We start from the raw sequence: 26,139 nt of genomic DNA, 5'->3' as shown, positions 1-26,139 counted from the left end.
GTTCCCCTGGCTAGGAAAACGGATTCCCTTCCCCCTTGCGCTTCCAGGTGAGGCGATACCTCACCCTGCTTCAGCTCTCGCTGGTCAGGCTGCAGCAGCTGACCAGCACCGATTGTCCGGCACTCCCTAGTGAGATGACCCCAGTACCTCAGTTGAAAATGCAGAAATCACCGGTCTTCTGTGTCGCTCGCGCTGGGAATTGGAGACGGAGCTGTTCCCATTTGGCCATCTTGCTCCGCCCCCTGTACATGAGTCTTTTTTTCATTTTGTTTTTCATAAATAGGTGGCAAAAGTAGGACGGAAGACACCAAATGCTGTATAATACTTATGTACTATCAAGTTGTTCAGATAATGAAATAGATACTTCCTGTGTGCTTCCTGTATCTAATATATTACAATATGAAAGTATTATAGGGAAAAATTTTGGCATCATCAAAATATTGATAGGTACTCAAAAAAAGGAATTTTTAGATAACTTCCCAAAATCATCCTGGTGTATCTCAAATTTTGCATCTGACTGTTGATTGATTTAAAATGGGCGTTCACTGAAATTTTTTCAAGATTTCAAAGGTCATACTTTCCAAGTAAGAATTATCTGTTGTACATCTTTATGGTTATAATAGTAGTCTTTGTCTAGGACCATACTGTTTGTGTGTGTGTGTGTGTGTGTCTGTGTGTGTCTGTGTGTGTCTGTGTGTGTGGGGGGCGTGCGAATGTGTCCAGATCTGTCTAATCAACTATTATAGTAAGATGGAATGTAATTCTGCATTGATACTAGCTCCATGGAAATCATCAAAAATTTCTCATTGCATATGCTTATGAGAAGATATTTGTAACATCATCCATTCTTTGTATAATAGGAAAGTACTTGAATGTGTTTCAGGAAATGTGTTCATAAGCTCTTCTTGCTTTTTCTCCTCCAATAAACAGTATCACATCACTGGCAAATCATTTTAGGTCTCATTCCTTTATCTGACTTAAGAAAGTTTTAGGCAATTTCTAATATCATTTTCATCTCTAACATTACACATCTTGTAACTTTAATGCAAAACAGTAATATGTTTAAAAGTATGTGTTTTACTAACAAATAGTTCAAGTCTTAGCACTATTATTCACTATGCGACCTTCCTTAGGAAAGGTATTCAGCCTCTTTATCTTTCTGCTCCTTGGTCTTTCTAACACAGGGAAAATAATGTTTATCTCAAAGGTTTCTTGTGAGAATTAAATGACATTATGTATTTAAAGTATTTTGCAACTGGGTGTGGTGGTTCATGCCTGTAATCCCAGCACTTTTGGTGGCCGAGGCTGGTGGATCACCCGAGGTCAGGAATTTGAGACCAGCCTGGCCAACATGGTGAAACCCCATCTCTACTAAAAATACAAATATTAGCCAGGCGTGGTGGTGGATGCCTGTAATCCTAGCTATTTGGGAGGCTGAGACACGAGAATCACTTGAATCTGGGAGGTGGAGGTTGCAATGAGCCTAGATCCTGCCACTGACTCCAGCCTGGGTGACAGAGTGAGACTTTGTCTCAAAAAATAAGTAAATAAATAAACAAATACTAAAAAATAAAGTGTTTTTCATACAGTAAATATTCTTTATGCATTATTATTATAAATTAAAAGTAGATAACTGGTACCCAAATAGTGCATAACAAGGCAAGTTTAGTCCATTCATTCACTCCGTGAATCTTTGAGGAAAGAAGTAGAAAAATTAATGCAGCTGCCAGCAAAAGAAAATCTGTTCTTCACCAGGGGAGAAAAATCGGAGGAATTATAAGCTGTCCCTTCACTCATTTGACATATATTATTGAATTCCTAAAATTTACTAGCAACTGATCTAAACTCTGAAGTGATAACAGGAACTACTTCCTGCCTTCATAGGGCTTACACTCTAGGGGGGCATGCAAACAAAAAACTGAATCAATAAGGAAAATACATGACATAGTTGATAATGCTATGTGCTAAGGAGGAAAACAATGCAAGGGAAAGGAATAGGATAAGAAGTGAGGGCAATGATTTTAAGTAGGGGGTCAGGAAAGGCTTCCCTGAGAATGCTACAGTTGAGTAAAAATTTGAAGGAATTGAGAGTGGATTCCTAAAACAGGAAGAAGTCACACAAATAGCTAAGTACCCTGTTCATGTGCCATGATTGTTGAATGATAAAAGCCACTTGAAAATGGTTAACAAGTGATTTTATTATGTTGCAAATTATTGCTTAGGGAAAGCAAGTGAGGAACTACTAGAGCATAGGAATCATTGCCTGGTCATATAAGATGAAGATTAAAAAGTGTGTAAGCAAGAATTCCATAGCTTTGTCTTCAGGGGCCATAAATTGCCTCATAGAGAAAATAAAATTATCCAATCCACTAGCATTTTATTTTTATATTCGTGAATTCATATTCTGTTATAGAATAACAAAATAAAATGGATTTTTTTTTTTCATTTTCTCAACTGGGGTCCATAAAACCTAAAAGATCCACCAAAATCAGTTTAGCACTGATAAAACATTCAGTAAAATTGCAGGATATGAAATCAACATATAAAATCAGTAGCATTGCAATACACCACCAAAAACTAGCAGAAAAAGAAATCAAGAAAGCCATCCTATCTACAACAGATTATCTGAAACAGACAAAATGACTAGGAATACGTTTAACCAAGAAGGCAAAATAACTTTCTAACAGGAAAAGTATAAAACAAAAAACATGGAAAAACTGTTTATGTTCATAAATTGGAAGAATACTGTGAAAATCATTATACCACCCAAAGTGATCTGAATATCTAATCAACTCCTACCACCAAACAAATAACATTCTTCAAAGAAATAAGAAAAAAAATTATGGTACAGCATCTTAAAAAACAAAATAATAAGATGAAGAATATAAAGTACTCCATGAATTAAATGACTAGATATAAGATATTTCTGATCTTTAAACTGTCACAGCTAGGATACTTCACAAAGCGTTTCATTATTTAGTACCTATTTGGCCAAAAACATCAGGTCATTAGATTGAAATTATTTTAAGTCATGAGTCTTGTCATATTTATCTTTATATCCACAATGATTTGCATTCCCCTGATAATGTAGTGATGTTGAGCATTTTTTCATATACCTATTGCCATTTGTGTGTCTTACTTTTGAAAAATGTCCGTTCAGCTAATTTGCCCATTTAATCAGATTATTGTTTGTTTGTAAATATTCATTAGATGCATTTGGTCTTTGGTGCCATCGAGAGCTAATGTTTCTTTATTGGTTTTCTGTCTAGATGATCTCTCCAATGCTGAAAATGGTGTGTTGAAGTCCCTAAATGTTATTTTATTGGAATGTTTTTCTCCCTTTAGATCTAATAATATTTTATTTGTATATCTGGATGCTCCAGTGTTGGGCACATATATATTTATAATTGTTATATCATTTTTGCTGAATCAAATTTTATTATATAATAACTTTCTCTGTCTCTTTTTGCTGTTTACTAAAAGTCTGTTTTATCTAAGTATAGTTACTCCCATTCACTTTTGAATTCATTGCATGGAATGTATTTTCTCATTTTTTAACTTTCGGTCTATGTGTGTCTTTATAGGTGAAGTGAAGTTCTTGTAGGTATTATATAGTTGTGACATAGTTTATTATCCATTTATCTACTCTGTGTTTTTTAAGTGGGGGAGATTAATCTCTTCACAGTCAAAGTTATTACTGATAGGCAATGACTTACTCCTGTCATTTTGTTAATTGTTTTCTGGTTGTTTTGCATATCCACTGTCCGTTTATTTCTCTCTTATTGTTTATCAATGCAATTTGGTGGTTTTCTCTAGTGATATAGAATAATTCTTTTCCCTTTCTCATTTGTGTATCTGCTCTTCCAGTGAGATTTCTGCATTTGCATGTTTTTATGATGGTGATTATTATCTTTTCACTTCCAGATGTAGGTTTTTTTTGAGCATTTCTTTTTAGGTTGATCTAGTGGCCAGGAATTCTCTCAGTGTTTGCTTGTATTGGAAAGAATTTATTTCTTCCTCATTCTGAAGAACAGCTTTACTGAATATAGTATTCATGGCTGGTAATTTTTTTCTTTCAGCACTTTGAATACACCTTCCCTTTCTCTCTTGGCCTCTAAGGTTTCTGCTGTGAAGTCTGTTGTTAGTCTAATAAAGATTCCTTTATATCAGGAATAGACTTGATGTTGTTCTCTTGATGTTTTTAGAATTCTTTCTTCATCATTTAACTTTTGACAATTTGATTATAATATGCCTTACAGAGCACGTTCTTGAGTTGAATGTATTTGCAGACCTTTCAGCTTCTTAGATCTGGATTTTCATATCTCTTCCCAGATGTGGAAATTCTTCAGCTATTATTTCATTAAATAGGTTAATTCTGCATGCTCTGCCTATCTTTTCACCTACTGAGGCTTTCACAATATGAATATTGTTTCACTTAAAGGTGGCCTGTAAGTCTTGTAAGCTTTATTCGCTTCTTTTTATTATCTCTCTTTTTTTCTTTGACTGTGTAATTTCAAATAACCTATCTTTGTTCTGCTCAATTAAGTCTGCTGTTGAAGCTCTCTATTGTTATTTCATTCATTGAAGTTTTAGATGAAGTTTTGGTTCTTTTTTATGCTATTTCTTTGTTCATTTTCTCACTTATATTGTGAATTGTTTTCCTGATTTTGTTGAATTGTCTACCTGCATTTTCTTTGTCTTATTGAGTTTCCTTAGGATCATTATTTTGAATTTTTTTTCTGACAATTTGTTGTTTTCCTTTCCATTGGGGCCTTTTTCAGAGAGTTACTGTGCTACTTTGGTGCTGTCATAATTCCACGATTTTTCATGTTTCTTGAGTTCCTGCTTTGCTATCTGTGCTTCTGGTAGAACAATTGCCTCCTCCAAGCTCTGTAGTGTGGATTTCACAGGGAAAGATCTTCACCTGCAGTTGAGTCTTGTTGTGTCTTTCAGGAAGGGTGTGGTAGATGTAGTACTATAGTCATTATACAGCTTCTTCACCTGCATTCAACATGAGCAATAACTGCAGGTACTTCAGTAGGCTAGGCCGTTGAAGTTCATGGAAGTGGTGGTGACAGCATACGTTGTTAAAATCCTTGGTGCCAAGGGCTTTTGGGGTCTTCCCATTATTTTTCTCATAATGGGGAGACTTAGCTAAAGGATGTTTTTGGGAGTCAGGTTTGTTTATTGGTGTGCTTCTTTTTTGGTGTCAGGTGTGTTTATTGGGAGGCAGAATGCTGCTTTAACATAGGCACCAGGCCTATGTGTTTTTGGAGCAGCTCTGCCAAGGTGTCATTTCAACAGGACTCAGTATGCAGCTTCAGCTCAGACTTTTAGGGGCAGGGTTCATCAGTGACTGGGAAGGGCATATGGAACAACTATGACAAAGCACCATTACCACAGGAGGAAATATGTAGGTTTAGCTGAGGCCACAAGAGGCAGCATGCAGCAGTAGCAACTGTGAAAAGTAGATGGAGCAGCTCCACTAAGGCACACTTTCCCCAGGAGGTATTGGGCAGCTTCAGTTCTGACACAAGGGTGCAGAGCACCGTAATTGGTAGAGACAGATGAGACGGTTCTGCCAAAGCCTAATTTCTCTAGGAGGAGGAATGCAGTTTCAGCTCAACAGCACTTGGAAGGAGTAGATGGAGGAGTTCTGCCAAGACACTTTTTTCCCAGGAGGCAGCATTCAGCTTCAGCTTAGGCCCTTAGAGACTGGGCACAGTCACATCTAAGAGAGGTAGATGAAACAGTTATGCCAAGCACACTTTCCCCAGAAGAGTGTACATCTTCAGCCCCAACCTCAGGGGTCTGGGTACAGCTGTGCCTGGGGATTAGGAGGGGTAAATAGGTGTAGCAGCTCCACTGCCACTTGGCCCCATGTAAAAGCAGGTTGCAGCTTAGTTTGGGGATATCGTACCACTGAATGGGGTGGTTTGGCAGCAGCCTTGCCTCAAGGATTAAGGGGTGCTATGGGCACTTGCCCACTTAGCACAACACACTCCAGCAGTAGTTCTATCTCCAAGATGGCAGAGCACAATAGCTGTACAGGCCACAGGGGGCGGGACCCAGGACTGGTTGCTTCTCTGTTGGGAGCACAGTTGTGTAGACCTCAGGCAGCTCCCTCAGGGGGCTGAGTACCTGTGAGGACTGCAGGGGACCTCAGTGGCGAGAACTGTAATTGTCCATGATATTGATGTGGGCAGCTGGGTTCCTCTTGCTTATCTTTTCTCTATAAAGATAATGCCTCCTGGTTCCCAGCTGATCCTGGTTGGGAAATGGAGTAGTGGAGGCCAGATGTCTTCTTCTGTTCTCTATGTGGCTGTCCTGAATTTCTGTGTACACCAGGGTTTCTATTACTCCTTTGACATACTATCATGTTCTCTAATTATTTTTGTTAAAATGTAGTTGTTTATTAGCTGTTTTTGTTGTGGGGAGAAGCACTAAAGTCTTCCAGTCAACTCTTTTGCTGATGTCACTTCTGTTCATAGCATCTTTATTCACTGTTTCTCCAAATTGGAAATAATCCAGATATTCTTGACCCAAATGTCCTTAAACCAAACTGTGGTACATTCATACAATGGAATACTATTCAGCAATAAAAAAGAATGAACCAACTTAAATGAGTACAACTTGACAACACAACTTGAACACAAATAAACACAATTTGAATGAATCTCAAGGTGTTATGATGAATGAAAGAAGCCAGTTTTAAAGAATTACCTCTTTATGAGTTCAGTTATATAGCATTCACTAAGCAACAAACTGTAGTGATGAAGGATAGTGACAACCAGAGGTTAGGTATTGAGGAATGGTGTGACTATATCTGATAGTAGGAGGGAATGTTTGGAGTGATGCAACTGCCCTGTATATGATTGTGGCTACCCAAATTTAGATGTGTGTTTAAACATATAGAACTGTATACACAAAGAAAAAGGTCAAATTACTATGCAATGATATAAAACATGCACATATATACACACATACATACAAATATATGTAATTGTATTTGATTTTTTGATGATCTATCCTCATTTAATCAACCTCTAAAGCCCAACTTTCATGTCAGAAATTATTTTTGAACAAATTCTACCGGTATGTAATGTGGACTGTATATTTGATGAACCTGTAAAGAGAAGAAAAGTATGCCAAGGGTTATGCAATATATTGGCTTAGTACATAGGGATATTAATTTTGTCAGTAAGCCAAAAGGAAAAATCTGATAGAAACATGCAAGTAAGAAAATATAATGAAATATTGACCTATGTACCTATTTTTTGTACCAATAACATGCTATTTTGGTGACTATGGCATTACAGTATAGTTTAAAATCAGGTAGTGTGATGCCTCCAGATTTGTTCTTTTTGCTTACTCTTGTTTTGGCTATGAGGGCTCTTTTTTATGATTCCGTATGAATTTTAGAATTGTTTTTTCTAATTCTGTGAAGAATGATGGTGGTATTTTGATGGGGATCACGTTGAATTTGTAGATTGCTTTTGGCAGTATGGTCATTTTCATATAGACCAATGGAACAGAATAGAGAACCCAGAAATAAACCCAAATACTTACAGCCAACTGATCTTCAACAAAGCAAACAGAAGCATAAAGTGGGGAAAGGACACCCTTTTCAACAAATGGTGCAGAGATAATTGGTTAGCCACATGTAGGAGAATGAAACTTTATCCTCATCTTTCAACTTATAAAAAAGTCAACACAAGATGGATTAAAAACTTAAACCTAAGACCTGAAACTTAAACATTCTAGAAGATAACATTGGAAAAACCCTTCCAGACGTTGGCTCAGGCAAGGATTTCATGACCAAGAGCACAAAAGGAAATGCAATAGAAACAAAGATAAATAGCTGGAACTCAGTTAAACTAAAGAGCTTTTGCACAGCAAAAGGAACAGTCAGCAGAGTAAACAGACAACCCAAAGGGTGGGAGAAAATCTTCACAATCTATCCCTCTAACAAAGGATTAATATCCAGAATCTACAATGAACTCAAATCAGTAAGAGAACAACAATCCCATCAAAAAGTGAGCTAAGGATGTGAATAGACAGTTCTAAAAAGAATATATACAAATGACCAACAAGTAGATGAATAAATGCTCAACATCACTAACGATCAGGGAAATGCAAATCAAAACCACAATGGGATGCCACCTCACTCCTGCAAGAATGGCCATAACAAAAATATCATAAAACAGTAGATGTTGGCGTGGATGTGATGAATAGTGAATACTTCTACACTGCTGGTGGAAATGTAAACTATTCCAGCTGCTATGGAAAACAATGTGAAGATTCCTTAAAGAACTAAAAGTAGAACTACTATCTGATCCAGCAATCCCACTACTGAGTATCTATCCAGAGGAAAAGAAGTCATTATTCGAGAAAGACACTTGCATACACATATTTATAGGAGTACCATTCACAATTGAGAAATCATGGAATCAACCCAAATGCCCATCAACCAACGAGAGGATAAAGAAACTGTAATAACTCAAGAATGCAAAACCAAACATCATATGTTCTCGCTGATACATGGGAGCTAAGCTATGAGGATGAAAAAGCATAAAAATGATAGAATAGACTTTGGGGACTTGGGGGAAAGAGTGGGAAGGGGGTGAGGGATAAAAGAATACAAATGTGGTGCAGCGTATACTGATCAAGTGATGGGTACACCAAAATCTCACACATCACCACTAAAGGACTTACTCATATAACCAAATACCACCTGTACCCAAATAACTTATGGAAAAACAAAAATAATAACATAAAAGAAAATAGAAAATATAATGAAACATTGAGGCAATAAATAAAGCTTTTTTTTTCTTTTTTTTTGGGGGGGGGGGGGACAGAGTCTCGCTTTGTCGCCCAGGCCAGACTGCAGTGGCATGATCTCGGTTCACTGTAGCCTCCGCCTCTTGGGTTCAAGCAACTCTTCTGCCTCATTCCTGAGTAGCTTGGATTACAGGTGCATACCACCATGTCCAGCTAATTGTTGTATTTTTTATTTTTTAGTAGAGACGGGGTTTCACCATATTGGCAGGGCTGGTCTTGAACTCCTGACCTCATGAACTGCCCTCGTTCGCCTCCCAAAGTGCTGGGATTACAGACATGAGCCACCGCGCCCGACCATAAAGCATTCTTCATTTTTCCATTGGCTTCTTTCTCTACAGAAGCTAAACAAGATGGAGAGGAAGTGAAATATCTCAGGCATTACCATAAAAATTATATGAATCAGAACATTGTTTTATCTAAGCAAAAACCAACTCATAGTACAGTGATCAAAGAAGGTAGAAGGGGTCAGAGAAAAGTATAGTTAAAATTAATTATTAAGGTGTATGTTATAGAGCTATTTTGGTGTTGCTGCTTTTTTGTTTTTTCCTGCAATATCTCCTAGCCCCCATAAGTATTCTCAGTAATCAAATGGTTCCTGAAGAACTCTGCAACCATTTATAAAGTACAATGATTTTGAAAGAAGCAGTCTAAAGGCCATGAAATAAATTTCCCAAGGCTATGTTATTTTGTTCTCTATTAATGTGACTTTAAGTGTGGCTCAGAATTTCACCTATGTGCAACATTAATGGGAAAATATCTATTCAAGAGAGGCAATTGTATAAAAATGCTTGTTTAAGAAACCTGATTATTAGACTTCCTGCAGTTAATACAAAATTATACCTGGCTGTTACAAGTGACTTAAATGTTTAGGAAAAAAACGTATTTCTGATTCTACTGACATTTCCACTGCATTTTATATTTATTCAAATCAAAAGGACATTGTAGAATGAGAAAAAAATGACAAGGATGTAGACCCAGCCTTTGACCTTTAGCACAGTTTATCTACAGTTGGATTTGCATTAGAGCAATAACATTAACTACCTATCAAGGTCATGTTAGGTGAGTGATTTAACAGCTTTGCATCTCAGTTTGCTTATCTCTACCAGAGGACATACATTGTCAAATACCATTTCAGAACTTACTGTGTGCTGGCTGCCTGTTAAGCATTTTCACAGTATTCTGGTGAGGTAGGAATTAGGTTCTGGCCTCCTCCACTCTCCCACAACACTTACCATGTTTATCAGAAAACCCTGTTAGCTCTTCCTTCCAAACATCTAGAATCTCACGGTTTCTCACCTCTATCACTGCTGTCATCCTTGTCCAAACTAACACCATTTCTTACCTGGAGTCTCCGTGTCCTTGCCCCATTGGATTTATTCTAAACATAAGAGCCAAAACGATCCTGTTAAAAGATATCAGATTTTGTCACTCCCCTGTTCCAAATCCTCACATGATTTCTCAGATCACTTTGTGTAAAAGTCAAATATCTTGCACAAAAATTGTCAACCTAGATTCGTTTTGAGTAGATTTTGTATATTCTAGGCCCTCTGTATCTCTGGTTTCTCTATCTCTGGATTCAACTAACCATGGATAGAAAATACAGGGAAAAAATAAACAAAGCCAGTACTGAACATGTATAGACTTTTTTCTCTTTATTTCCTAAACAATACTGTATAGCAACTATGAATACCAAGGAATAATGTATATAAATTATATATGTGTGTCTCAAAAAGCAACTTGTCAAATTATAGACTTTTTAATTATATAAGAAATTCCTTACCCCAAATTCTTATAAGGAAAATGTGCATATTATTTATGTAACAAAAATGTTCAACATTCTATAATTTGCCTTTAAAATCTTTCCAATGATGAATACCTTACTTATTCAAGCAAATTCTGCCTGGTACATTATGTCAGTTGGTTTCAGTATAGCATGTGGTAAGAATAGGGCTCTAGAGTTCTCAGCTCTAGAGGCTGACAATGTCAAGAAAGAGTAAAATATTACATAAGAAATTTCTAACCCAAAATTAGTATAGGAAAAGGAGTATATAATTTACACACACACACACACACAAATGTGCAACATTTTGTAATTTGTCTCTAAATTCTAAAGTGAGCCAAGTTACAGAGGCAAGGAGAGTTTGATGAGTGATTCATGGATATTTATGTACTAATATGTCTGCTATTTAATGACTTTCTCATCTTAGGCAAATCACAGGATCTCCCCAAATGACATTTCTTTCCTTAATATAGGGGTAATAATAGTACTTCTTATCTCACAATGTTGTTAAGAAAATCAGAGATAATCAACAGGAAAGCCTTGGCAATTATAAATAAAATATGTTTTACTTTTCCTTTTTTAAAGGAAACCTTACTGTTTAAAGAGATATGAACAGTGTATACAATCAACAGCAATTCTGATTATAATACAATAATCAAGAACATACAAAAAGATATAATAATGGATAATAAACTTTCATTGTTTATATATAAATGCAGGTATCTATATTAAGCAAAATGTTGTAATTAGGAGGTGCCTTAGATAAAATTAATTAACATAATAAATTCTTCACTCAAATCTTCAAGGATTTCCAGCTAACAAGATCATCTCAAAGATAAAATGATAAAGCAACTTGCCTTTCAAAAACTGACCTAAACAACTAGGATAGAAAGAAGGTATTCAAGAAAATTGTGATATTTCTCTGAGTATTTTATTAAATGCCAAATAAACAAAGTAAAAATATTTTAGAAAGAGCTAATTTAACACATCTTCTGATATTATTATTCACAAAAGCATTTAATATGTATTTTTTCTCTTAAATCCTATGTGGTAATGATTATGATTTAGTTTCTTGTCTTCATTTACTAAATAAAGATCCCAAATTTCCAACCAAACATAATTTTCCAGTTAAAAATGTTAATCAAATTAAATGCAAAATGCAATCAACTAGTAATTATGAAGCATTCATATATATGGTGAACTAGGTTTCCAGAGGATAAAACAAAAGGAAAAATACTAAATTATTGCCTCAAATCATAATATATGAGTGGGTTTAATATGAAAATAAGCTCAGAAAGTTGCATAAAAGAAGGTTGCTAAACTTAGTCAATAGAAATAGATAGGCCAAGAGTACAGTGAACACATTATCAGCTTCAGTGAATGGTATAAACTTTTCTGCCTTTATCTCAAAGGATAAAGATACTGAGACGGGAGTTGAGTAAATGAATTAGGCTAGCTTAATGACTTTGAGAAAGGCAGTGATGAGAGGTGAATCACAGCAGGTTGCTTGGGACAACATTGTTTAGAATCTGGAGTATAAGGTTTAGATGTTTTAACTTTATGCTGTTGTCAAAATGGAAAGTCACTTAAACATTCTGAGAAGGGTTAAAATTTTATTACAGTAATGGTGAAAAAATTGAGACAGAAATGTCACTTAAATGATTTTTTTTCTTTTTTAAGAATGTGAACAAGATATACCCAACCTATGTCATAACTATAGTGGTATTAGCAGGAAGAAAAGAAAATATGCACGTAAGAAATCCTGAGGAAATGGACTCATTAGGATTTAGGAACATAGACATTAAGAGGGAAGACAGAATTCGCCATTGATGAATGAAAGCTTTCAACTTCAGGCAGTTTTGAGAGTTATCAAAGAATATAGACTTTGAGTATGTAATGGGGTCTAGGAGAGTGTTTCACAAATTTGTTGGGTTTAAAGTAGCAGAACATTTAAGTGGAAATATTCAGAGAGTCATTACAAATACAGAAAATACAGACTAAATCCCCCAGAAAGAAGCTAGACTAAAAAGAATAATTTAAGCATCCTGGGCACAGAAGTGAGAGTTGAGGCTGTGAACCTGACTGATTTCTAAAGGAAGGCCAACAAAGAAAATCTCACCCAATGAAAACTTGGAGAACATCTAATCATTGTCTATGGAAATTTGGAGAGAAATCAAATAGAGTTAAATATTTATTATAAATTGAGGGGAAGCAATATTTTTAAAAAGAATGAAATGACCAGTTGTGCTATACATTACAAGGAGGTAAAAGAGGGTGGGACAAAGAAGAGAAGACTGGATTGACAATCAGAATGACTCTGTTAATAGATTATGTCCAAAGACGACATCCAGAAGAAACCAGAAGAAAACCAGATTATAAGGTGTTAAGGAATTGGTAACTGATAATCAAATGGAGGAAGAAAATAATGCATTATGCTTTCTAGAATGTTTGCAAATCAACCTTTTAACTAATCAGAAACTTATTAAATCACTTATATTTAACCAGAAATTGGAAATGTCACTGAAACCTGGATTACACACAGCCAGCCATAACAGAGTTATGCTCTGGCTGCTGAAGTAGGGTTGAGGAGAGAGAATCGGAGTAACAAATGTGGTGAGAGTCCATGTAAGGAGATCCAGCCTAGTATCTGAAGGTCAGGGTAGGCTTCTCAGAGGTAGTTACTGTTGAGAAATGGAGGCAGATATAAGAAAAGAAGAAGAACTGGGGAAGACAGATAGCTCAGGTAAGAGAGAAAGAATATCAAGTAGCTGGAATATGGCCCACATCAGGATCCTGGAAAGGAAAATACTTTGAGGGAGTTAGTGAGAAATCAGGAAAGTGATGAGAGGTAAGGATTAAAAGGAAATCATGGCCTTGAAAGTGTTGCTAACAAATTATAACTTTCCCTTGAGTACACTGACTAATGGGGTTCTAAGTAGGGGGTTGATATTTATCCTAATCACAAGAGTAGCCTTGCTATTCCCTTAGTTTATGGAAAAAGGCAAAGGCAAAGAAAATGAACCAAATCAAATGGCAATCAAGGGGCAACAATCGATGTTAATTTCTTCTGGTTTTGAGATTTCCCATGCTTCCAAGCATGGAAATTTTGAACCTCGTAAATACGCTAAACTTTAGATTCATGTTACTGCCTACCTTTAATGAATTAGGAAAAAAAAAAAAATCTGAGTGGTCTCTTTAATTAAAATGTGAACAACTTTAAAACTTCTGGGATGATTATTCATCATGCAAAGAACTTTATTTGGATGCAAGGCCTTAACCAGTATGACTCTGAGCAAGCCAATGGGAACAAAAGGAGCTTTGCTCAACAAAAGATTAACAACTAATAGTAACTTCCAATCACAAAGATGCTAAAGGTGACTCTTCTATGCATTTGAAGATACAAAATTTCTCCACAGCAGTAGAAAAAATTCTATTGCCAGAATATATCACAAGTAAAAATTGACTATGGTGCAAAATAACCAATCACTTGGAAATCAATTGCCTATACAGCTAGCTAATAAAAACAGAAGAAATAACACATGTTTTCCATTTAATTATGTCATTGGCTTATGCTTCAGAGTTCTAAAAAAGCATCTTTAAATCTTGTATAACAAAAATAAACACATCAGTGTACCAATGCTATATTTTACTGGTACATTCTAGACAATGTACTAATACCCATAATTTTCAAAAATGACTGGCTAGGGATGGAGAAAGGGAGAGGGAAATCAGTGGTTCAAATAAAAACTTGAACAAACAAAACAACTATTTTTAAAATTACTGAGAGCTGGTTATTAGGGACATGGTTTCTTGAACTGAATTATCACATTTAAAATTCGTGACCCAAAACTGTTGCTCTTCTCAGCTGTGCAATTGACACCCACCAGCATGGTGTGTGTTGGAAGTAGAGATGCCTTTTTTAAGATCTGTTAATTTAACTTATGCAAATTAATTGGCTGAAACAGAATTTTACCATTTGGATGTCTTTATTAACTGAAAAGTCAGGTGTTGAAATACTTTTAAATCCTATTATTCTGTTCTTCTGCTGGTGTAATGTGGGCAGATTCTCACTTGTTAATTATATTGTGTATAAAAATAAAAAAATTCAATTGAAAGAAATAAAATATTCTATATCAGTACTTCTTTGCATGTAAACCTATTCTGCCCACAGAGAAATACAGCATTTGCTATCACAAAACCAGCCTTGTCCTGGTCATAATCCCAGAGTCACAAGTTATTATGACAGAACTATTTTCTTTTGCAATATACTGCTTTCTACTATAAGTAAATAAAATATCTTGTTACTCTACCATCAGCACTCACCATTATGCAAATACTGCTTAAAGATATCTACACAGAAACTCTCTAGAAAAATCATAACAGAACTCAATTCTTGTCATTTTAGAGTAACTTTCCAAAATAATGTTCTGATATCATTTAATGTGCAATTCAGAATTCCTGTTTTTTAGATTACACATCACTGCAAATTATTTCTTTAGAAATATTCCCTCCCAACCCCTTAACTTACTGTAATAGTGTTAAATTAAAAGACTTAGTTTCAACTCACAAGTTATTCCTAAAATTTATAATGATATTTACTTGTGAGAAAATGTGATATCACAAATAATATTTCACAGAGCTGAGTCTTCAAATATGTTAGAGATAGAGAACTCTACACTCTAGTTAAATACCCCATTTATGTATCTCTATCTTTGCTATGGATTTTAAACACCAAAAGAGGTTTCTACAATTTCTATTCTTATTTATATTTATAAAACTAATGCTGAAAATCACCATATATATTTTTGCAAATTAGATGTATCATCTTATACATTTTTATTTCTAGATTGTCATGTTCTTGAGAATCTTTTGGGCATTGTAAAAGTGAATATGAATTTTGCTTGAAAGTACAGTTTGTTGAAAGCTGAAATGAAGATATTAATTCTTATCTCACATATAAGCAATTGGAAAAATACAAATAATATTTATGAAGTAAATAATTATGATTCAGTAAGTGTCTTAATAAATAACAAGGACAAAAACCAACACTATAAGGTAAAGAACATTGTGATTTAAATTGATTGAAGGGTCTTTAGAAAATATTTAAGGACTGAACAAAAACAAATTCAATAAAATATAAGAAATAGCTATTTAGGAATTAAGTGAGGGAAGAATGGCGCAAAAGGGAAGGCTGGCGATCAGTTTGCAGCTGAGCTGTCACTACTGAGTGTTAGTGACTTGAGTCACAGTCATCAATAAGGCAGACTATTTGGTGCATGTCTGAAATAGAGGCAAGGTACAATCAAGACAAACAAGACATCCATCATGTTTTCAATACCCAGAGACTCTATGCTGTAAGTTATCTCTGTCTCAAACTGCAAGGATAAAAAAGCTTAACAGCCCTAGGAGAAGATATTGCCACATGTGGAAATGGTTTAGGAAAAAGACTCCACTTCCCAGAGGCATTGGCAAAATGCTTGCAACTCATGCAGATGAGGAACAAGAGGAAGGTAGGGAAGTCTTAAAAATGGAAACTGTAGCAAGATGAAAAGAATTCAGGATAATGCATTGGAAAACCAAGAGGGTTTGTCTTTTGATGAAAAACATGAACTCTACACAAATTTTAAAAAAAGGCTTATGGGCCCTTCAAAATGGACCCAGGGACCCTAGTGCCTGGAAACCCTAACTTGCTAACACTGTTGTCCACCAAACACAGTTTTATGAGTAAGTGGATTAACTAGTAGCCAATGAAGAGGAACATGAAGGAGAATTTGTCTGAGATTTCTTTTATTCCTTCTAATGTCATGCTAATATATTAGAAAGCTCCACAGATGGGGGTAGCATTACAACTTAAGGGTAATTAACTGAATTACATTATCTCATATATATTTATCTTTCTCTTAAATCTATATTCAAATTCCCATGTAAGTTGTTATCTCCCAGCACCCATTTTAGACATTAATTTTACACAAAAGTTAATTAATTTATTTATGTAACAACTAGTGATTTCTCTGTGCCAGAGATGGTATCAGCACCTCAGACAATGAGTAGTCACTTAAAGAAACAGGAAGCCTTTTTTATTGAAGTTTAATGATCATGACAGATATTTGTCCAATAAATACAGAATAAAGTAATTTGAAATTTCAGTTTATTTGAAGTAACAGATAGGAAGATATAAGGGCAAAAGCAAAGGAATCTGATGAAGTATCAGGGCATATGGCATGTAAATGGGGAAGAGATGTGTGATGAGGAATTAAACTGGTGAAGATATGAAGTGGAATGAAATTCTAGACAGGAGGATGGGCAGGCCTAATACCCTGAGATTGGGGAAAACATTCCAGGCAGAACACAATGCAGATAGTACAGGTAGTAACAAGAAGAACATTTGCAGATGTGCCCTCCTTCAGGGGCTTACAGGTCATGAGGTCTAAGTAAGGTCTTTGAGCATTAGCTAAATAACTGACAAATGGTTTTAAGAAGAAAGGTAACATGACTGGACTATAGCTGCACTTGATGAAGATAATTCTGGCTTGACAGGCAAATGGATAAAGAAAGCTTGAGGTTGCAGTGGGGTCATCAGTAATATTTCAGTAAGAGTGCTTAGGAGGTTGTTACACTAGAGTGACACTCATGGCTATGCACATCCTTTTCTTCATTTCCCCAAGCTTCGAACATTGAGTAACCCAGACATGCATCCAGTGCCCTCTTTTCTTCTTTTTGTGTGCTTACTATATGAGCACTCCTCAACTATCATGGTTTAAAAATCATCTAGATCCCGATTTTTCCAAATTCATGTCTCTGTCTTGAACCTAACACTTGAACTCCTGAAATTAGCTCCATTTTAACTTCCAATATGCATTTACAATTTAACATGTCCAATTCAATTCTTGATTTGGAAACCTCCACATTTGGTCTTCCTACACTTTTTCCACCTGAGTAACTGGGAGCTTTATTTTCCAAGTTGCTAAGCCAATGTTGTTAGTAGACTAATCTCTTTTTCTCACAACCTGCATCGAATTCATCAGCAAATCTCATTGTTAGTAAATGCACAATCCAATCTAATTTTGCCATCTTCACTTCCAATACCCTAGCCAAAGCCATTAAATTAATTTCTTACACTTTGATTATTTTGATAGCTTTTTTTTTTTTTTTTTTTTTTGAGATGGAGTTTCACTCTGTCGCCAGGGTGGAGTACAGTGGCAGATCTCAGCTCACTGCAACTTCTGTCTCCTGGGTTCAAGTGATTCTCCTGCCTCAGCCTCCTGAGTAGCTGGGACTATAGGTGCGTGCCACCACACCCACCTAATTTTTGTATTTTTAGTAGAGGCGGGGTTTCACCATGTTGGCCAGGATGATCTCAATCGCTTGACCTCATGATCTGCCCGCCTCGACCTCCCGAAGTGCTGAGATTACAGGCATGAGCCACTGCACCTGGCCGATAGCTTCTTAAGTAATCTCATTTTTTTGCATTTGCACCACTAAATTCTTTCTCAACAAAAAGACTCTAAGTCATACAATATGATATATTTTCTCTTCTCAAAACCCTCTAGTACCTTTATAATATATTCCTAATGGAATCCAATATTCGTACTGTGGCAACTTACATTTCCAAAATGTGTCTGCAACAACACTTACCATTTCACATGCTCTTCAGTAATACGATCTTGCCTCTTCTCCATTAAGAGATTGAGTTTATCTCTACATTCCTTTGCTTCTGAGGGGCTTTGTGACTGCTTTGAGAAATAGAATATGGCAGAAATGTTGCTGTGTCAGTTTTAGACACAGCCTTAACTAAATTGACAACTTCCCCTTCTTACTTCTTGGGATGCTCAATTTTGAAGTTTATTCTTGGGACGCTCTCTCTTAAAAACCCAGGCCCACTTTTATAATAAGCTCAAGACACATAAATAAGCCACACATGGGCTCTTTGTCTGACAGCCCTAAATAAGCATCTAACAGATAACCAACACCAACTCAGACAAGTGACATGGACATAAAGCCCATTGAATCCTCATATGACTGCAGACCCAGCTGAAATCTGACTTACATCCTAAGAAACTACAAGCAAGAGCCTCACTCTCAGTTGACTCAGCTTACGGAACCAGAGAAGATAATGATAAATTATTTTAGGTAATTTATTGATAAATCATAACAGATAACAGAATATTTATCATGACCTACAAAACCTTACTTTATATGGCCCATCGATAACTCCACGATTTCATCTCTTATCATTTTTCTCCTTATTTACCTCATTCCAATCACACATCAGACTGCGCTCCTTAACATTCTTTAGACATGCCACGCATCTGTGTTTACCTCAGGACCTTTGAATTTGCTCTTCTCTAATTATAAGTGTTCCTTCAGATAGTTATTCTTATGGCTAGCTTCTCTACCCTTTTCACTGATCTGTTCAGGTATCACCTTATTAAAAAACTTTTCTGGCCTGGTGCAGTGGCTTATGCCTGTAATCTCAGGACTTTGGGAGGCTGAGGTGGGTGGATCACCTGAGGTCAGGAGTTTGAGACCAGCCTTGTCAACATGGCGAAACCCCATCTTTACTAAAAATACAAAAATTAGTCAGGCGTAGTGGTGGGCGCCTATATTCCCAGCTACTTGGGAGGCCAAGGCCTGAGAATCCCTTGAACATGGGAGGCGGAGTTTGCAGTGAGCCGAGATCTGCTGCTGCACTCCAGCCTGGGTGACAGAGTGAGACTCCATCTCAAAACAAACAAACAAACAAACAACAACAACAAACAAAAAAACCTTTTCCTTAACCAATCTTAAAAGAACAACAACAAAAAATAGGTCCATTTATCTTCAGCATTTCCTTTGCTTTTGCTTCTTAATTTGTTTTAGCCTTCCTTTTCGCTCCAGATTTAATGGAGTATACTTGACAAATAAAATTTGTGTTTTAATGTGTGCAATGTGATGTTTTGCTTTTTTGTAGTGAAAATACTTAAGGTCTATTCTCTTAGCAAATTTCAAGTATGTATAATACAGTATTATTCACTATAGTCACCATGCTGCATATTAAATGTCCAGAAATTATTCATCTTTCAAAAATAAAACTTTTTACCCTTTGACCAACATCTCCCCATTTTCCCCACTGCTCAGGTTTATCCTTTTTATAGGGCTTATTATTATATGCCATGTTACATTTTCCTTTGCTTGTTTTTATTAATTGTTTATGCATTAAAATGCAAGTACTCTGAGGGCAGAACCATTTTGTTTTACATTTTTACTGCTGTAGCTCTAGCACCTAAAAAACTAAGCTGGAAGCTCAATACTAATTTTTTCAATGAGCAAATTAATATTAATGGAGGATGGTTGGATGAATGGAAAGATAAGTGGATGGATGATGAATGAATGGGTACATGGATAGATGGATGAGTGAATGAATATGAAGCGGTCGTAATAAAATGGTAAATTACATGATTTAACCTTAAAAAGCCATTAAATAAAATGATAGCATTTTGCTGAATTGCAGTGGTTCTTACTCCATGCTTGATATTCTTTTTACATTCAGACAAGTGTTTCTGTAGTTAAATAGATGACCACAGTGAGATTTTACAAACTAATGTAATGACACTTGTGAAGAGCAAGGACTGACATCGCTTATCACTCAGAAGAGGTAAGTTTTAATGGGAGAGAGAGAGAGAAATGTGAGTACTCTGGGCATAGCTTCCCAGGAGGCCTGCCTCAAATTATTCAATGACCAAGGGAAAAAGACTAGGTGACTATGATGCAAAATGAAATATTTGGTGGGAGATACCAGAAGACTTTCAGACAGATTGGGAGGGGTGCCAAAAACAGCAGAAATATCATATTTTGAATAGTGAAGCCATTATGTCCAGAAAGGTTGAATGAAACAGATTATTTTCGTGTATAGAATCAAACTCAATATCCAGAGCACAAAAGGCTTAATTTACCTTTTTGTGCCTCCAACGTCAGGCAATTAGTTGAAACCAAAATCAGTTTGCTGAGAGCTGGGCTTTGACTCAAAGAAACCACAAGTTTTGGCTTGGTAGTTGTAGCTGCATTCACTCTGTTGCTAGGAAAATCAGGAGAAACAAGTTATGCAAAAGGGTTCCAAGGTTCTGTCCCTTGCATTTTCCTTACAAAAACAAATGGTACTCATCTTTCTGTTGTTGTTGTTTCTTGGTTTTGATTTGTTTTGTTTTTTGTTCAGTCAGCATTGTGTTCTTAAGCTACAGAACTCTTTTTTCTCTTGAGAAGCCAAAACAAAGTCCTTGAAAGGTGTTATTTTAGCGTGTGTGTGTGTGTGTGTGTGTGTCTGTGTTTGTCATAATGGTGCTTTTTGACTTTTGGAATTCTGGGGAGTTTAAGAAAAAAACAAATGCAAAATATCAAATGACTTAGACATTATTACCAAGAATAGTATTTATTGTCACATTTTATAAATGTTTCATTGCCTGCCACAAGCTTTTAAGGTTGACATGAGGACTTCAGTTCAAAATTTAGGTAAGGCTTCAAAATTCGAGAAAATGTCTGTAATTATACAGTTCATGGTCATATTTCTTTCATAAAGAATAAAGTTAACTCTTACTTCTTTTTGGTAACACTTATCTGTAGTTAGTACATAGACACTAAATAGTTTATGTTGCTTTGTGTAGTAATTAAGGTCTGTACAACAAAATATAGTGACAATAACAGATTTGGTAACTAGGTTAACCTGAATTAGCAACCCATATCTGCCACTTACTAGCTGTATTCCCTTGGGAGTGTTATTTTTAGTTTTCTCATTTGTAAAATGGAGATAACATTGTATATCCTCTGGGAGTATTAAGATTAATGACATGTCAAATGCTTAGCACAGTACATGCCACACAGTTCTCAGTTGTTATTCTTAAAATTCAATTCTGTTTCTGCATACTATTCATGCTTATGATTCCAAGTAAATAATAATTCATATGTGCATTCCACTGCAATTCCTCATTTCTTAAAGCCTTCAAAGAATTGCTTTATATACAAGGACATAGAAATCTGCATTAAAATAAGAATCAGCAAGGCATGAGGTTTTTGCTGAGAGATGAAGGTCATGGGTTTTTCTTTTAGCACAGATTTAAGAGAAACAGCTCTAAGCCAGAAGAACTCCACTGCTTTCCCCTCTGCTTTGACTTTAGAGGCAGGCAGGCTTGTAATACAGAACCCTGTGCACCACAGGATTGGTTTGGCAGGCGAGCCATTTGCTATTTCTGAAGCATATATGTTGCTTTCTGTTTCTAACATGCCAGAGGCTCTTCTCATTGCCAAAATTTCTCCTTTGTCAAGCTCCGTAGGAAACTGATGTAGTCCATGCTCAAAAGACATCCAATAAAAAGCTATGAAGCTGCCACTGATTCACATCTCCACTGGAGGGAAAAAAAAGGAGTTGCAGGATGTCAGGTCAGTCTTAAAAAGTTGTGCTTGTGTTATTACAAAAGGCTAAGGATTCAGCTTTTAAAATATCCCTCTAGGGATGGTAGCTCTGTGAGGGAATGGAAGATGCCATTGAAAAAAGGCTACTATCTCTGTCTTGCTTTTATAAACCCTTTATAGTTTTCCTGAAAGGTAATATCATGCTGTTGTGAGATCTTCTGGCAGAATGTGGGTTTCCATTTGTGATTTCTCATCAATCATTTTATCCCACTAAATAAGAGCAGATAGGGTTCCATTTCCCACCCCCACCAAAGACCACAGACACATCCATTTTAACCACCCCACATGTAAAAGCCTTGAAAGCAACAGTACTCCAAGAAATCACTGTCTTTACTGTGAAAACATTTCAGTGCTCATGAGCCTGATCTTATCAAAGCAGTATGTAGAAGTTTACAAATTGTTTATGGCCATTTTTTCTTCATATTTGGGAGGAAAATGCATCTACCCTTTTTAAATGCGTTTTGTATTAGTTACTGTACAGGAAAATCTGCTACAATGAAAATACTTCAAAATGCTGAGGTTTAAATGAGATTGGAAAATATTTCTCTTTTATTAAGAGTTCATGGCTGAGAAGGCTACAGTGGCAGGGGCCCATACCCTTCTGTCTCTGCCATTGCCCAGGGTGTCAGACACACCTGTGCGGCTGAAGCTGGAAGCCCCCATGATTGGGCTCCAATAACATAGGGTAGGAAAAGGTATACCAGAACAAGCATTTACGTCCATAAAACTAGGAAGTTACCTCCATCGTTTTCACTCACACCCCTTCTTGCCCTAACTTATTCACATCTCCTCAGCAAGGTGCAATGGAGTCTGGGAAATAAAATCTTTGGTGGACAGCCACATTCTCAGCCAAATCCTGATCAGGAAATAAGAAAGGAATGTTGAATTACTGAAAATAAAAAGATGAGAATTGGTATTGTTGGATATTTGACCATCTCTTCTGTGACTATGGTCTGGGAGACTATGCTAGAAATGTCCCCTGGCAAATTTAATTGCAGTCCTAGGAATATCTCCTTGTAGAATATCAAGTTGCCTTAGTCTGGAATGTTGAAGGAGGCAAACTTTTGGATTAATGATCTGACAAACTATAGGGGTTTGATATGCTTCTTACAAAGTTTCCTCTTACACACACACACACACACACATACACACATGCACATGCACACAATGAGGGAGGGGAGAAAAAATGGTTTGTGCTGTTGTAACTAATTAAAGAAAAAAAAGAACGTAGGTAAATTTTCAATCAGATTTTAAATAAATGCCATTGTTAGTGGAGACGGATTTAAAAGTATTAAAAGTCTATCTATGAACCACATGTCATATGCAACCGCAGTCATATGAAGGAGAATAGGTAACCAGAAACAAAACAGGAAAGGATTATGTACTCTTAACATACTACATTCAACTACAGTCTTAACAAACCAGAACAGTTGCCAAAAAAAGAAAAGAGAAGAAAAGACTATGACAACCCATCTGACTTTGCCAGACTGAGAACTAGATGCAAAAATGATGAGGGGGAAAAAATAAAAGCAGCTTTCCGTCAAGTGCAGAAAAGTTACAATTTTATCCAGGCAGAGTGAAAATTCTGTCCCCAGCCTTTGTCAACAGCTCTTTCTCACTTGTATTGGGAGACTCTGCCAGCCTGCGTCACTGCAGGGTATAGGCATGTGCAGTGCTTCCTCACTCCCTGGAGTGCTTACACATCTTAGGAAAGCACTGAGAAAAGTGCTAAGACAAGGCTTACCATGCTGAGAGTGAGGGTGTTCATGAACTATAGTGTTAAAAGAAGAACTTCAAACTGCACCTGACTCTATAGTTCAATCAAAAAATCCAAAGGGATAGAAGATGAGACCTAATTTCAGGCCCATAAAACATCATCAAAGAACTTTGAACATAATTTGCAAATTGACTGACGAGTAAGGATTTTTTATATCAACCTGACCCTCTTACTGAAATCTGGAAGGAGACTTACTAGCACCCATGTGGATGGTGGTAATTATGTATATGAACTAGTTTTGAACCGGACAGATCTTCTGAACTCAAACATAAAAACAGAAGCAACAACAAGCCTATTAATAGAAGCTATAGAAAAGGGGATGATGCCTTGATGATTTTGCAGATGTACATATCTTTAGAAAAAGTCTCTGTTAATACCACTAGGGAGCTACAAAGAAAGAGCACCTTGAATCAAAAACAGAGATACAATGGGAATTGACAGGAGGGTGGGAAAGGAGGAAGGAGGAAGAAACAGAAGAGAGAAAACCTAAAATACAAAATAAACATTAAAATCTTTGGAGGCTAAGAAAGTTTGAGATAGATAAAATGACCACTTAGATAATACATTTAATATTTTTACTCATAACGCACAGGAAAATTTTTTTAAAGAGGAAAATAATAGATAAATAATTTTTAAAAGGTAACAGGCATTCAATCTAACAGGAAGATTATAGAAATTCTATCAAAGACTTATCAGTTTTCAGTGGAAGAAACCATGAATATAGAAATAAAGCAATAATTACAAATAACTAACATATATAAATTATTTACCATTTACTAAGTGTCATAGTCCATTCCTGCTGCTCTAAAAAATATACCTGAGACTGCGTAATTTATAAAAAACTAAAATTTGTTTTGCATATTTCTAAAGCTTAGGAAGTTTAAGATCAAGGCACTGGCAGGTTTGGTGTTTGGTGGGGCCATTCTATCAATGGCGTCCTTGTGGCAACTTCCCCACATGGTAGAAGAGCTGGAAGGGCAAAAGTGATGAACACCGTGTCCTCACATGGCAGAAGACATAAAATGGGGCTAAACTCACCCCCTCAAACTCTTTTGTAAATCAAATCACTAATCCCATCCATGACAACAGAGCCCTGGTCTCCTAATTACCTCCTGAAGACCCCACTTCTTAATACTGTTACATTGGACATTAAGTTTCAACATGACTTTTGGAGGAAACACAAACATTAAAACCAAAGCCCTAAGTATCTAACATTATCTCATTTAATCTCCAGGAAAATCTGATTAAATATATTCTTACCTCTATTTAATAACTGATGAGAAGAAGTTTGCACAGAATTTTAAATAACTCATCAGAGTCAGTAGGTGGCAGACCCTGCAAATCTGGTCTGTCCACTTCTAGAGGTACACTTCTAGAACTTTATGTCTACTTCACTTGACTTCATTATGGAAATGAAGAAAAATCTGAGTCTAACATTTGAAAGGGTTTTGTGCATTCCAGTGGAAAAGTAAAATTAAAAGCAGTTCTCTGTAGATATATCCTAGGGCTGAAAAATGTTTGAATTTCAACAAGTAGAAAAAAAAATCCTGAAGGCATTTATAAAGAAAAAAAAATAGGTTAGCTACAAAGAAAAAAAAAAGACCGGTTTCAGAAGTCTATTTCTTGACGTGAAACACAAAAAAGACACAGGAATTTTGAGGGGTAAAGTTTAGGATCTAAGAGGTCCCTGCCTGAACAAGTTATCATTCATATGTAAGAAACTCAGAGAAAAATGCTCAGTTACTCAAGGACTCTTGAGATACTCTCTCCTTTGTAAGAAGATTATTGCCTAATCTAACTAGTTAATATAACTGATAAATGTCAAAAATAAAGTATTTGAGTGGGAAAACTGTTGTGACAGAGTAGGCTCAAAACAATGGATTGAGAACGTGAATTAATGTGAACTATCTCTCCGTGTTTAAAGGACAGTGACATGCAGTTAACCTGCTTTGGCTCTTAGACCTTTTCCTGGTTCTCCCTGATTAGTATTTTCATGGTTTCCTCTTGCTGGTATGGTTTCCCCTTTCCTATGATGGTAGTTCATCAATAAGCTCAAAATAAATGATGATAGACAGATAGATAGATAGATAGATAGATACATAGATACATAGATACATAGATTTAATAAGGCATTGAATTTCCTTATCTGAGTACTAAACTAGGCTCTCAACCATGTGAATTTCCATTTTTACTTTGAATGCTTATAAGAAATTTTTCTTTGTATGCATCATATATTAACTATGGTTTCAAATCATCAGGATCCTTGAATTCATATAGGGGCTTTGAGACACTATTTGGT

The 26,139-nt window shown here is 36.1% G+C and overlaps 1 long non-coding RNA gene across 2 annotated transcripts in view; it reads right to left on the bottom strand.

The window, feature by feature from the left end:
• LOC108526427 (uncharacterized) overlaps positions 1-26,139 on the bottom strand; it is a 76,405-nt gene that overhangs the window by 19,338 nt on the left and 30,928 nt on the right. Inside the window, exons 2-4 of one of the 2 annotated variants that reach the window (XR_001884522.1) lie at positions 20,554-20,675; positions 18,257-18,354; positions 10,184-10,243 (exon numbers count right to left, since the gene is read on the bottom strand). This is a non-coding gene — a long non-coding RNA (uncharacterized LOC108526427). The remainder of the gene's footprint in view (positions 1-10,183; positions 10,244-18,256; positions 18,355-20,553; positions 20,676-26,139) is intronic. The other variant, XR_001884523.1, reaches the window with a different exon arrangement.

The sequence above is a fragment of the Rhinopithecus bieti genome, unplaced genomic scaffold (assembly GCF_001698545.2).
Source record: "Rhinopithecus bieti isolate Rb0 unplaced genomic scaffold, ASM169854v2 scaffold_3067, whole genome shotgun sequence".
Taxonomy (NCBI): domain Eukaryota; kingdom Metazoa; phylum Chordata; class Mammalia; order Primates; family Cercopithecidae; genus Rhinopithecus; species Rhinopithecus bieti.
The sequence above is the reverse complement of the archived record's forward strand: the minus strand, read 5'-3'. Positions and strand labels throughout refer to the sequence as shown.